We start from the raw sequence: 14,554 nt of genomic DNA, 5'->3' as shown, positions 1-14,554 counted from the left end.
TTATTTGCCTGACATATCCAGTATTCTTTGAAATTTTTTGTATTTATTAGTGCAAAATTATTGTACATCTTGACGTTGAAACAGTTATGTGCAAGAAGTTGTTCTAATTAACAGTAATTAATGTTCGGGTTAGGTGGTTGCTCAGAGATCAGCCAGTCCAAAGTGTAAAATCTGCAAACATAAGACTGGTGGAAAAACTAGGAAGCCATATTTTTTTAGAAATATTTATTATAAAGCAATAAAATTTATACCAATAACTGAACTAGGACAAAATATTAAATATCAGATATAAAGCAGTATTGTTTTGTTCTGTACTATCAAACTATATTTCATTGTGTAGTAGTACATGCTTTTTATTAAAAATTTTCCCTTTTCCTTTGCTGTTTACCTTTTTCAATACTCATTGTGCCTCCTTTAAATTTTTAACAACAACAGATGGGGTGTGTGAAAGACTTTTCGGTATATCTGTGACTGGAAAGATTTCCTCATGTGAACTGGCTTTTGTTATATAATATCCTCATACCCTTTTCCATTGTGTTTTTCTTTCATCTATTATGTGTTTCCTTTATTCTGAAGTCAGACTTTTCAAACTTCTGCTCGCATCCAATATTTACTTTCTATGTAATTCTTTATTGTATTATTATGATGATGATTTCGCCCTTGTTGAGTCATTTGCAAATATCACTTTAGGTTTAAAGTTTTTTTAATGCATGAACTCTTGATTCAGCCCTTATCTGTCCAGGAATTAATTTTATAGTATACTTAACATGTATTTTAAGTAATGCATGTATGTTTATTAATTTCAATGTGGTTTGAAATAATAAAATCTAGAAGCAGTCTAAATATCCATCAGTAATAGCCCAGTCAAGTAGATTATAGTACATCCATACAAATGAAATGTTATATATCCATTAAAATTGTATTACAGTTATGTAGAAAATTCCATGTCATATTCTTTTACCCTCAACACTGTACAGTCTCACTTTTATCCATAATGTAATATGGCTGAGGAGATGCCTGAGGTCAGGATAAATAATTTAACTTGTAGGTGGTCCTTTTTTTTTTGTCTAGATCCTAGTAGCATTCTTTTTTTACCTTTTAAAATTCAGCAACATTCCACAGTATATCTTATTCTTGATCATTCTGTATTGATTTTACCTGGAACATGATGAACCCCTTGAGTTTTCAGCTTTGTATTCTTGAATATTTTGGCTTTTCCTTGTATGTCTTTCTCTATCCAAGAGTGTTACATAGATTAGATCTCAATTGTTTATATTCCAAACGTATACATCATTTTGTTCTGTCTAACCACTTTGTTTAAATCTAACCACCTTTATCTTATAATTTTCATTCTGAATGATCTTCCCAGGTTTGTCATCAGTATTGTTAACTTAGTTTTCTAAAGTATCTATTCTACTTGGAATTGTTTCTAATGTAGTTTTGAGTCCTCTGGTGTTTTTCTCTTATTTTTCTTTATATATTTAGCTTCCTTTAGCTCTTACTAAAAAAATCTCTTTTATGGAGTTTGTTCCATTTATCTTCAGGCAGACCAGTTTTTCTTTAAACCTGTTCTATGAAGCAACTTTTCAGATGTCTATCTTCTTCCCCTTTCTCGCTTTATGATCCCTCCTTCTTTCTTGTGGCTTCCCTGGTGGCTCAGATGGTAAAGCGTCTGCCTGCAGCGCGGGAAACCTGATTTCGATCCCTGGGTTGGGAAGATCCCCTGGAGAAGGAAATGGCACCCCACTCCAGTATCCTTGCCTGGAAAATCGGCTGCAGTCCATGGGGTCGCAAAGAGCTGGACACAACTCAGCGACTTCAGTTCCACTTTCTTTTCCTGTAGTGCTACTTTTTCATGTTATTTATTTTGCATGTTATTGTTGGAAAGAGCAGTTCTGTTCTGGCCTGCTTTTTGCCCAAGAGTAGTGAAGTAGTTATTATATATCCCTGTATCTTGGAATAACAGTTTCAGAGTCTACATAGGAGAATGGGTACCTTATTGTGATCTCTTCTTTAATTGGCTTCTTGGGGACACTTTTTATATGCTCTCTTTAAGCGGTTTCCCTTAGCATGTGTAGTCACTGGTTCCAGAGGCAGGTGAATACTGATTAATCTGTGATTATCCTAGGGTGCTTTTGTGTGCTGTGCAAAGTTCACTACCAGCTCGTTGTTCAGTTTCTCTGCAGCCATGCCTCTCCTCTTGGCAGGGAGAACTAAAAACACCCTGGCTGTTGTAGAGTTTAGGGAGCCCAGTACATAATACCTCTCACCTTTTTGTTATCCCTTAAGTCTCCGTCTAGTCAAGGCTATGGTTTTTCCAGTGGTCATGTATGGATGTGAGAGTTGGACTGTGAAGAAAGATGAGCGCCAAAGAATTGATGCTTTTGAACTGTGGTGTTGGAGAAGACTCTTGAGAGTCCCTTGGACTGCAAGGAGATCCAACCAGTCCATTCTGAAGGAGATCAACCCTGGGATTTCTTTGGAAGGAATGATGCTAAAGCTGAAACTCCAGTACTTTGGCCACCTCATGCAAAGAGTTGACTCACTGGAAAAGACTGTGATGCTGGGAGGGATTGGGGGCAGGAGGAGAAGGGGACGACAGAGGATGAGATGGCTGGATGGCATCACCGACTCAATGGACGTGAGTTTGAGTGAACTCTGGGAGTTGGTGATGGACAGGGAGGCCTGGCGTGCTGCAATTCATGGGGTCTCAAAGAGTAGGACACGACTGAGCAACTGAACTGAACTGAAGATTGATTGTGGTCAAGACCTAGGCAGATGGAGATATACTTTAATATTGAGAGAACTGTTAGAGGATGTGTATCATATCAATGGTCTTTTAATATTTCTGTCTCCTAGTCCATACCTGAAATAGCCCATTCAAGGGAAAGTTTGGGTCTTCATAATAGACACACTTGCCTAAGACTTTTACCTCATTCTGATTAGGTTGCAAGTGGTGGATTAGAGGTTAAAAAAAGACCTAATTCACTAATTCTCTGGCTTGATAGATTAGCTCTACTCAGTCAAGAAATGTGGACCAGTAATTAATTCACCAGTCAGGTTTCTCACTGTAGGAGAGAAAGGGCAAGAGGCTGGAAATATTTATAGAAAATTTCCCTTCATAGAAACCAGAAGAGCTTAAAACAAACATTTCCCGCCATAAACACAATGATCTCTTCTTCAGTAGTCTTCTTTGCAAGCATATGATAGTATAGGAAGACAGGCCAAGTAAACTGTCTCCTTAAGTCTGGCTGTGCTTGCACAAGAATTCACATCTTCAAGTTAGTGATTAATTATTGGAATTGTTCTTCAGAACCTACTCAATTTGCCAAAACTGAACCTGCTTCAGATTAGAGGAGATGCTGGTCAGATTTGGACATCCTCTTTAAATCTAATGCAGACTTCATTGTATCTCACATTATTCATTGGCTTCAGTGCTATCACTTCAGTTCAGTCGCTCAGTCGTGTCCGCATCTTTGCAACCCTATGGACTGCAGCGCACCAGGCTTCCCTATCCATCTCCAACTCCTGGAGCTTGCTCAAACTCATCAAGTTGGTGATGCCACCCAACCATCTCATCCTCTGATCCCTTCTCCTCCTCCCTTCAGTCTTACCTAGCATCAGGGTCTTCTCAGTGAGTCAGTTTTTCACATCAGGTGGCCAAACTATTGAAGCTTCAGTTTTAGCACCAGTCCTTCCAATGAAAATTCAGGACTTATTTCCTTTAGGATTGACTGGTTTGAAATCCTTGCAGTCCTAGGGACTCTCAAGAGTCTTCTCCAACACCACAGTGCAAAAGCATCAATTCTTAGGCACTCAGCTTTCTTTATAGTCCAATTCTCACATCCATACATGACTACTGGAAAAGTCATAGCTTTGACTATATGGACCTTTGTTGGCAAAATAATGTCTCCGCTTTTTAATATGTTGTCTAGGTTGGTCATAGCTTTTCTTCCAAGGAGCAAGCGTCTTTTAATTTCATGGCTGCAGTCGCCATCTGCAGTGATTTTGGAGTCTAAGAAAATTAATAAAGTCTGTCACTGTTTCCATTGTATCCTCATCTATTTGCCATGAAATGAAACCAGATGCCATGATCTTTGTTTGTTGAATGTTGAGTTTTAAGTCAGCTTTTTCACTCTCCTCTTTCACTTTCATCAAGAGGCTGTTTAGTTCCTCTTCACTTTCTTCCATAAAGGTGGTGTCATCTGCATATCTGAGGTTATTGATCTATCTCCCAGCAGTCTTGATTCCAGCTTGTGGTTCATCCAGTGCAGCGTTTCACATAATGTACTCTGCATAGAAGTTAAATAAGCAGGGTGACAATATACAGACTTGACATACTCCTTTCCCAATTTGGAACCAGTCCATTGTCCCAAGTCCTGTACCAACTGTTGGCTTCTTGACCTGCAAACAGGTTTCTCAGGAGGCAGGTCAGGTGGTCTGGCATAACCATCTCTTAAAGAATTTTCCACAGTTTGTTGTGATCCACACAGTCAGAGGTTTTGGCATAGTCAATAAAGCAGAAGTAGATGTTTTTCTGGAGTTCTCTTGCTTTTCTATTATCCAATGGATGTTGGCAATTTGATCTCTGGTTCCTCTGCCTTTTCTAAATCCAGCTTGAACATCTGGAAGTTATTGGTTCACATACTGCTGAAGCCTAGTGTGGAGAATTTTGAGCATTACTTTGCTACCATGTGAGATGGGTGCAATTGTGCAGCAGTTTGAACATTCTTTGGCATTGCCTTTCTTTGGGATTGGAGTGAAAACTGACCTTTTCCAGTCCTGTGGCCACTGTTGAGTTTTCCCAATTTGCCAACATATTGAGTGCAACATTTTCACAGCATCATCTTTTAGGATTTGAAATAGCTCAGCTGGAATTCCATCACCTCTTTATGCTTTGTAAGGCCAACTTAACGTCACACTCCAGGATGTCTGGCTCTAGGTGAATGATCACACCATCATGGTTATCTGGGTCATTAAGATCTTTTCTGTACAGTTCTTCTGTGTATTCTTGCCACTTCTTCCTAATATCTTCTGCTTCTGTTAGGTCCATATCATTTCTGTCCTTTATTGTGCCCATCTTTGTATGATATGTTCCCTTGGTATTTCTGATTTTCTTGAAGCGATTTCTAGTCCTTAACATTCTATTGATTTTCTCTGTTTCTTTGCACTGATCACTGAGGAAGGCTTTCTTATCTCTCCTTGCTATTCTTTAGAACTATACATTCAGATGGCTATTATCTTTCCTTCTCTCCTTTACCTTTCACTTCTCTTCTTTTCAGCTATTTGTAAGGCCTCCTCAGACAACCATTTTGCCTTTCTGCATTTCTTTTTCTTGGAGGTGGTCTTGATCACCACCTCCTGTACAATGTCATGAACTTCCATCCATAGTTCTTCAGGCAATCTGTCTATCAGATCTAATCCCTTGAATCTATTTGTCACTTCTACTATATAATTGTAAGGGATTTAATGTGGGTCATACCTGAATGGTCAGTGCTATGAGATGTGGTAATTTTTTTCTCATTGGGAACCTAATTTAACAAATAGAGGGATTTTTAAAATGTATTTATCATTGAGATATAGTTCATGTAGAATATTATATAAGTTTTACATGTACAATAATTTTTAAAGGTTATACACCACTTAGAGTTATTTTAAAACATTGGCTGTATTCCCTGTGATGTGCAGTATATCCTTGCAGTTTATTTTATGCATAGGAGTTTGTGCCTCTTAATCTCCTACCCCTATCTCCCCCTCCCCTCTTTCCTCTCTCCACTAGTAACCACTAGTTTTTTTCTCTATATCTGAGTCTGTTTCCTTTTTGTTATATTCCCTAGTTTGCTTTATTTTAAATTCCGGTTATAGGTGATACCATATAGTATTTGTATTTCTCCGACTTCTTTTGCTTAGCAAGATAACCTCCAAGTCCAACTATATTGTTGCCAATGACAAAGTTCATTCTTTTATTATGGCTGAGTAGTATTCCATTGTGTGTATATATACCGTATATTATTTATCCATTTGTCTATTGATGGACATTTAGTAAGTAGAAGTAGAAGTGTTAGTTGCTCAGTCATGTCTGACTCTTTCTGACCCCAAGAACTGTAGCCTGCCAGGTTCCTCTGTCCATGGAATTCTCCAGGCAAGAATACTGGAGTGGGTTGCCATTCCCTTGTCCAGGGATTGAACCTGGGTCTCCGACATTGCAGGCAGATTATTTACCTTCTGGGCCTTCAGGGAAGCCCTGAACACTTAAGTTGCTTCCATATCTTGGCAACTGTAAACAATGGTACTATGAACATTGGGATACATGTCTCTTTTCAAATTAGTGTTTTTATTTTTTTCTGATATGTACACCCAGGAGTGAAATTGCTGGATCATATGGTAGTTCTATTTTTAGTTTTTTGAGAAACTGCCATACTGTTTTCGACAATGACTGTACCAATTTATCTTCTTAGCAACAACGTACAAGGGTTCTTGTTCTCCACATCTTCCCCAGTATTTTTTGTATGTATTCTTTTTTTATGGAAACTTTTCTGATAGGTGTGATGTGATATCTTGTTGTGGAATTTTAATTTGCATTTCCCTGTTGTCTAACCATGTTGAGCATCTTTTCATTAGCCTGTTGGTCATCTGTATGTCTTCTTTGAAAAAATGTCTATTCAGATCTTCTGCCTTTTTAAAACAAAAATTATTTCTTTTCTTGGCTGTGCTGGGTCTTAGTTGTGGCACATGGGATCTTCTATCTTTGTTATGGCATGAGAGAGCTGGTGTGGTGACATGAGAACTCTTAGTTGCAGCGTGTAGGATCTACTTCCCTGACCAGGGATGGAACCTGGGAGACCTGCATGGGGAGTGCAGAGTCTTAGCCCCCAGACCACCAGGGAAATCCCCTTCCGCCTAATTTTAAGGCAAAGAAAATAAAAGCAGGAATAAACAAGTGGGACCTAATTAGATTTAAAAGCTTTGTAGGCAAAGGAAACATAAACGAAATGAGAAGACAACCTACTGGATGGAAGAAAGTATTCTCTCCAGGGAAAGGAATGATACAGACATGCACTCATTCCCTCATCTTTTAAATCATTGCTTATCTAATAGGATAAATGTATTTTTCTTTTGTTTGTGCTTTAGTTACAAAAGTGATTAAATAACATTTTTGTGTAATGTTACACAAAACATTGGGCTTTTGAAGTCCTTTTGTGAATTGCCTGTTCTTGTTTCACCCTTATTTTTAAATTAGTTTATCTTTTCACTATTGAGTTATGAATTCTCTAATTTAAAAATACTTTTTCTTCTTTATATCTCACTTTATCCAGTTATTTCTTTTCCAGATTTACTTATGGCCCATTTTGTTATATGAATTGGGATTTTTTACAATATCTTATGTGATTTCTGTGCCTGGTTCCACCTAAGGTTTCTGGCCCCAAACATTCATCTGTATTTTCACATGTCACTGTTACAAGATTTTAACATTTAAATTTTGAACCATCCTTATACTGACTAAGGATAAAACACTTTTTTTTCTCCAAATAGACAGTTAATTATCCCAACAATATTTATTGAATAATATATCCCTTTTCTAGTGATTTGAAATGCTACATTCATTGTAGTGGGCTAAATGTGACCCCCAAAGATAATAGGTCCTAATTCCTGGACTGTGTATATATGACCTCATATGGTAAAAATTTTATGGATGTGACTAGGATTAGATTGTGTGAAGGATCTTGAGATTATTCTGGATTGCCTGGGAGGGTCCTAAGAACCATCATAAGTGTCCGCAATTTTTAGAGAGACAGAGAGAGATGAAACACACACAGAGAAGAGGAGGTGATGGGAAGACAGAGGCAGATCGGAGCTCTGCTGCTGTTGGCCATGGACTACCAGCAGCCACCAGAAGGTGGAAGAGGGAAGACAGTTTTCCTCCCTAGGGTCGCACAGCAAGTACAGCCTTGCTAAGACATTAATTCCAGATCTCCGGCCTTTAGAGCTGAGATGGCAAGTTTCTATTGTTTTAAGCCACCAACTTTGTGATAATTTGTTACAGCAGCCCTAGGAAATTAACATATAGACCATATACTACATTCTTTTTATTTTTTGTTAATCTCTTTGTGTATTTCTTTTCGTTTCCACTGTTTTATGGTTCTGGTATCAGTGCCATTCTGTTTTAATCAGTAAGATTCACATTCAGGCTTATTTTTTCATAATTATTATTTTGTTAAAGTTGTACATGTCCATGATGTTTAAAAGTCAAGTGTTAAAAGGATTATAACGTTTAAAAGCAGTTCTCCCATTCCTGCTCCTGCTCCAGTCTCCAGTGTCACATACCTTCACCTCTGTGTTTTCGCTGGTATTTTCTAAATCACATGTTTATCTGCTACATTTTGATTTATTAATTTAAAACATTATCTAACTTTCTATATGGCAGATGAGGACTAGCTCTCCTTCACCACCACAATCCCCTTTTGTTCTTCCCTAATATAGCTGTGTTATAATCTTTTTAAACCAAGTAAGTGTTTATGTTACTGTGAACTAATAACTATCTTTACAACTTGGTCAAAAAATATTACTGAGATCAATTTCAAAGCACATACTGACTATGCTTTCTTCTAGAAGTTTTATGGTTTGGGGTCTTATATTTAAGTCTTTAATCCATTTAAAATTTATTTTTATCATTGAGAAAGTACTCCAGTTTGAATTTTTTTTGCACATAGCTGTTGAGTTTTCCCAAAGCTGTTTATTGAAGAGGCTCTCTTCCCCCCCCCCTCCCCTGGATATTTTTGCCTCCGTTGTCATGGATTAATTACGCATGTAGGTGTGGGTTCATTTCTGAGCTCTTTGTTTTGTTTCATTGATCTGTGTATCTGTTTTAGTGGCAATACCATACTGCTTTGATGACTTTAGCTTTGTCGTATAGTTTGAAATCAAGCAGCATGATCCCTCCAACTTTGTTCGTTCTCAAGACTGTTTTGGCTATTCAGAGTCTTTTGTGTTTTCATACAGATTTAGAATTATTTGTTCTAGTTCTGTGAAAAATGCCATTGGTATTTTGTTAGAATTGCATTGACTCTAGATTTCCTTGAGTAGTATGATCTTTTTAATAGTATTAATTCTTCTGATCCATGAGCACAGCTTATCTTTCCATCTATTTGAGTAGTCTTCAGTTACTTTCATCATCATTCTACAGTTTTCTTAGTATAGGATTTTTACCTCCTTAGATTTATTTCTGTGTATTTTATTCTTTTTGATGTGATTGTAAGTGGGATTGTTCTTAATTTCTCTTTCAAATAGTTCATTATTAACATATGAAAATACAACAGATTTCTGCATATTAATTTTGTAATTTTCAGCTTTACCAAATTCATTAATAGTTTTCTCATGGTATATTTAGGATTTTCTATGAATAATATCATGTTACCTGCAAACAGTGACAGTGTGAGGTTGTTAGCAGGAGAGGGGAATAGGAGCTCCCTTAAAAATAATGTGTATGTGATAGTCTTTGTAATAACTAGTTTAACTCCTCACCATTTCTGTGGCCATGCCACACAGCTTATGGGATCTTAGTTCTCCATCCAGGGACTGAACCCAGGCAAAAGTAGTGAAAGCTCCGAGCCCTAACCACTGGGCCACCAGGGCATTCTTCTGACTTCTCAGATTTTTTTATGCAGTTAAACTAGTTCTGACATGTTTCAGATAAGTAAAATTGCTACATAAAAATATAGATGGTGAGGTGAAGTCTCTCAGTCGTGTCCAACTCTTTGTGACCCCATGGACTGTAGCCTACCAGGCTCCTCTTGTCCAGGCAAGAATATTGGAGTGGGTTGCCATTTCCTTCTCCAAGGGATCTTCCCGACCCAGGGATCGAACCCAGGTCTCTCACATAGGAGGCAGATGCTCTAACCTCTGAGCCACCAGGGAAGCTATATATATATAAGTACTTAATATATAATAATAAATGAATGGTTCTTACTTTGGATAAAGGCTGCTGGTGTTAAATAGTAATCAGTTCCTCGGTTCAGTCTCTCAGTCGTGTCAGACTCTTTGCGACCCCATGGACTGCAGTATGCCAGACCTCCCTCTGTCCATCACCAACTCCCAGAGCTTACTCAAACTCATGTCCATAGAGTCAGTGGTACCATCCAATCATCTCATCTCCTGTTGCCCCCTTCTCCTCCCACCTTCAATCTTTCCCAGCATCAGGGTTTTTTCCAATGAGTCAGCTCTTGGCATCAGGTGGCCAAAGTATTGGAGTTTCAGCTTTAACATCAGTCCTTCCAATGAATATTCAGGACTTATTTCCTTTAGGATGGACTGGTTGGATTTCCTTGCAGTCCAAGAGACTCTCAAGAGTCTTCTCCAACCCCACAGTTCAAAAGCATCAGTTCTTCAGTGCTCAGCTTTCTTTATAGTCCAACTCTTATATTCATACATGACTACTGGAAAGACCATAGCTTTGACTAGATAGACCTTTGTTGGCAAAGTAATATCTGTGCTTTTGAATATGCTGTCTAGGTTGGTCATAGCTTTACTTCCAAGGAGCAAGCATCTGTTAATTTCACGGCTGCAGTCACCATCTGCACTGATTTCGGAGCCCAGGAAAATAAAGTTTGTCACTGTTTCCGTTGTTTCCCTGTCTATTTGCCATGAAGTGATGGGACCGGATGTCGTGATCTTAGTTTTCTGAATATTGAGTTTTAAGCCAACTTTTTCACTCTCCTCTTTCACTTTCATCAAGAGGCTGTTTAGTTCCTCTTCACTTTCTCCCATAAGGACGGTGTCATCTGCGTATCTGAGGTTATTGATATTTCTCCCAGCAATCTTAATTCCAGCTTGTGGTTCATCCAGCCCAGCATTTTACATGATATAGTCTGCATATAAGTTAAATAAGCAGGGTGACAATATACAGCAGTAAATTTAAAAAAAAAAAAAAGCAAAAACCTTGATGATCAAGTAAACGTTTTTCATAAGAGTGATACAATAGCCAGTTGTACATGTTAATTGTCGCAGACTTGGAAACTGCAGAAAACTCGTCTGTTATCCCACTGCAGAGAAAACCTTTGTTGACATTTTGGAGTGTTTTCTTCCCAGTTTTGCCTTCCCTCAAGTTGAATTTACTAGCAAACTCTGAATCTTTCGGGAAACGCTGATTGTATTTGTAAGAAAATTCATGGCTTCAGAGCCAGAGTAATCAAGAATACTACATTAATATTAAATAGCAAACTTGTCTAATTTATTTCCTTAATTGCATCAAACAGTGATGTTGTATTTAGTTAAGCCTTCACAGATCATTTTTCTCCAGGGGATTTCAGTGCTTCAGCTTGCATATTGCCATCGGTCTGTTTTGCTTGTTTCTTAGTGATTACACAGTAATGGAATAAGTAAGGTGAGTACAGAACTACCTCTAAAGAGAAGACTGATTTGTTTTATTCTAATATTTGTATTCCATATCCAGGAGATAGCTGCAAATACAGATTTAAATATTATATAGTGCAAAAATGAATAAAGTGTTCTACATGATGACTGTGTTCAAGTGAAAAATATTGTACACTTTCTGGAAATAAAGGAGATTATAGACTTCCCCGGCAGCCCCGTGGTTAGGACTCTGTGTCCACTGCATGCGGCACAGGTTTGATCCCTGATCAGGCAAGTAAGATCCTGCATGCCCTGTGGTGAAGCCAGAAAAAGAAAAATAAAGGAAATTTCTAGTTTAGATGGCATAGTAAGTTTTGCATCAAACTCCTAGTAATTATAAAAAATAAAGCCCAGAAAGTTTATCTTGGCTAGATAATAAGATAAACATGGACTAGAAACAAAATAGAAGGACAGAGAGGTGAGTGGACTGGAACAAATGGTGTGAGCTCTCAATATAACATTAGGTCCTTGTTTCTGGAAATTTAGTTTCTGTAGCTTGGTAGAAATTAAGTGTTTCACCTGCAGTGGCCCTTCAATAACCTGAATAAACCAAAGGTATTTCAGATAGCACTGCATCAGTTCAGTCAGTTCAGTTCAGTCACTCAGTAGTGTCCGACTCTTTGGGACCCCATGAATTGCAGCACGCCAGGCCTCCCTGTCCATCACCATCTCCCGGAGTTCACTCAGACTCACGTCCATCGAGTCGATGATGCCATCCAGCCATCTCATCCTCTGTCGTCCCCTTCTCCTCCTGCCCCCAATCCCTCCCAGCATCAGAGTCTTTTCCAATGAATCAACTCTTCGCATGAGATGCACAAAGTACTGGAGTTTCAGCTTTAGCATCATTCCTTCCAAAGAACACCCAGGATTGATATCTCCTTCAGAATGGACTGGTTGGATCTCCTTGTAGGTCCAAGGGACTCTCAAGAGTCTTCTCCAACACCACAGTATCAGGGGCCCTAAAATATCAGTAGAAACCCTGAAAGTTAAGTGGAGACAACTAAGGATTATAGGTCTAGTGATCTATAATCACTAGATAACAACGATTAACCAGAGAGAGGAAGGAAGAAAAAAAGTAAAGATTATATAATAAGCGTGTAGAATTCAGCCAGTAAAATCAATATTTGGAACATGCATTTACTCCAGGTAAAAAGTCTAAGAATTCTATATATTTAGAGTGCTAAAGAGAAAAACTATGTAATGATGTTATTAAAAAGGATACAAAATTACAATATTAAGTCAATTAGAAATCTTGGACATTAAAAAAGAAAAAGTCACTGGATTGAAAAAAAAAAAAAAACCTCAGTAAGTGGAATGAACTCTAGCCTGGACAGAAGTGAAAAGAGAATTTAGAAATTGGAAGGTTGTACTAAAGAACTTGTCCAAAATATAGGACAGAAAAACAGATAAAAAAATGAACCATTTTTATCCAAAACATAGGACATATCAAGAATAACACCCAACAGAAGAGTCAGATAAAAGAAGAAACTATGGCTGAAAAGGAATCTTTGAAGGGAGAATAGCTTAGAACTTTCTAGTGCGAAAGGTTGAGATATGAACCTCCATAATGGAAAAGAACTCTACATAAATGCATCTTAGACAACCTCAGGACATCACAGATTAAAACACTTTCAAAGATTCAAAGAGGAAAAAGGAGGGACAGTAAGAATGCATTCAAAAAAAAAAGTGCATTCAGATTAAAAGGCACACATCAAACACATTAGAATGATTGTGAGGGGAGATGGATATGAGGAAGGGGTTAAAAAAGGAAAGTACAAGTAAGTGAAGAAACAAAATAATGAGTCTTGTATGGATCGATAATGATAGCTTTAAAAAAAAAAAAGGAAAGTTGTTGCCAGTCTTATATTTTTGTAAACAATTAAACTGTCATTTATGAATGAAGGCAAAATAGAGATTCATAGGTACCAAAACAGAGAATTTCTCCCTACAGAACTCACTAAAAGAACTTTTAAAGTATTGTCCTATATAAGAGGAAAGAACGAAAGCATAGGATAAAAGAAATAATCTTCTTCCACTTCCCATATGGGGAAGCCTGCCATAAACCGAATTACCTGACTGGTTGGTGAATTTGTTTAGTACTGATGCTCAGGAGGACCAGTTACCTCACACTAAACTATATTCACAAACTTTGCTATTATCTGTAAATATATATATATATATATTTTTTTTTTTTGACCTCCAGATACTATACTACATTATTTGTTTCTTACTAGTTTAGACTAATTTGACTTCCCTGGTGGCTCAGATGGTAAAGCGTCTGTCTACAATGTGGGAGACCAGGGTTCAAGCCCTGGGTTGGGAAGATCCCCTGGAGAAGGAAATGGCAATCCACTCCAGTACTATTGCCTGGAAAATCCCATGGACAGAGGAGCCTGGTAGGCTACAGTCTATGGGGTCGCAAAGAGTTAGACACGACTGAGTGACTTCACTTTCACCTTTCACTTTAGACTAATTCAGGGAAAAGGTATACCATTTTTTGGGTCCCCTCAAAGATTCCACAATTTCATGTAATGATGCGAACATCAGGAAATAAAAATGTGGAATTGAATAAAGTAAAATATACAGATAGAAAGAGCTTTGTGAGGCTAGGAGATGTGCTACTTATAAAAGCATCTATAGACAAAAAATACTTAGGAATAAATTAAAAGCAATAAACTTATACTTAAAAAAAGACTTCAGAACACTGCTGAGAGAAATCAAAGAAGACCTAAATATATACTATATTCATGAGTTGAAAGACTCAAAAATTATTAAGATGCCAGTCCTTCACAAATTGATCTGCTGATTCAGTGCCATCCCAATCTAAATCTTAGAATTCTACATCTCAATAGTAAAAACAAAAAAACAAAGACTACCCAGTTTAAACATGGGCAAAAGACTTAAAACAGTGGAGCATTTACAGAAGGCCAGTTGGCACATGAAAAAGTATTCACTACCGTCAGTCATCAGAAAAAGACACATTAAAGCCATAGGGAAATACCAATACATAACTGGAATGGATAAAACTAAGAAGTCTGCCAACATTAAGTGTTACTGAGATTGTGGAACAATTGTAACTCTCACACATTGCTAATGGGAATGTAAAATGACAATTTTTTATAAAGTGTACACCAATCCTTTGACA

At 37.6% G+C, this 14,554-nt stretch overlaps 1 protein-coding gene across 2 annotated transcripts in view; it reads left to right on the top strand.

Annotated features, from left to right (window-relative positions):
- Window positions 1-14,554, top strand: part of ICA1L (islet cell autoantigen 1 like) — a 60,330-nt gene that overhangs the window by 1,304 nt on the left and 44,472 nt on the right. The gene's annotated exons all lie outside the window — the stretch shown is intronic.

Source organism: Ovis aries, chromosome 2, assembly GCF_016772045.2.
Source record: "Ovis aries strain OAR_USU_Benz2616 breed Rambouillet chromosome 2, ARS-UI_Ramb_v3.0, whole genome shotgun sequence".
NCBI lineage: Eukaryota > Metazoa > Chordata > Mammalia > Artiodactyla > Bovidae > Ovis > Ovis aries.
This window is presented reverse-complemented; position numbering and strand designations above follow the sequence as displayed.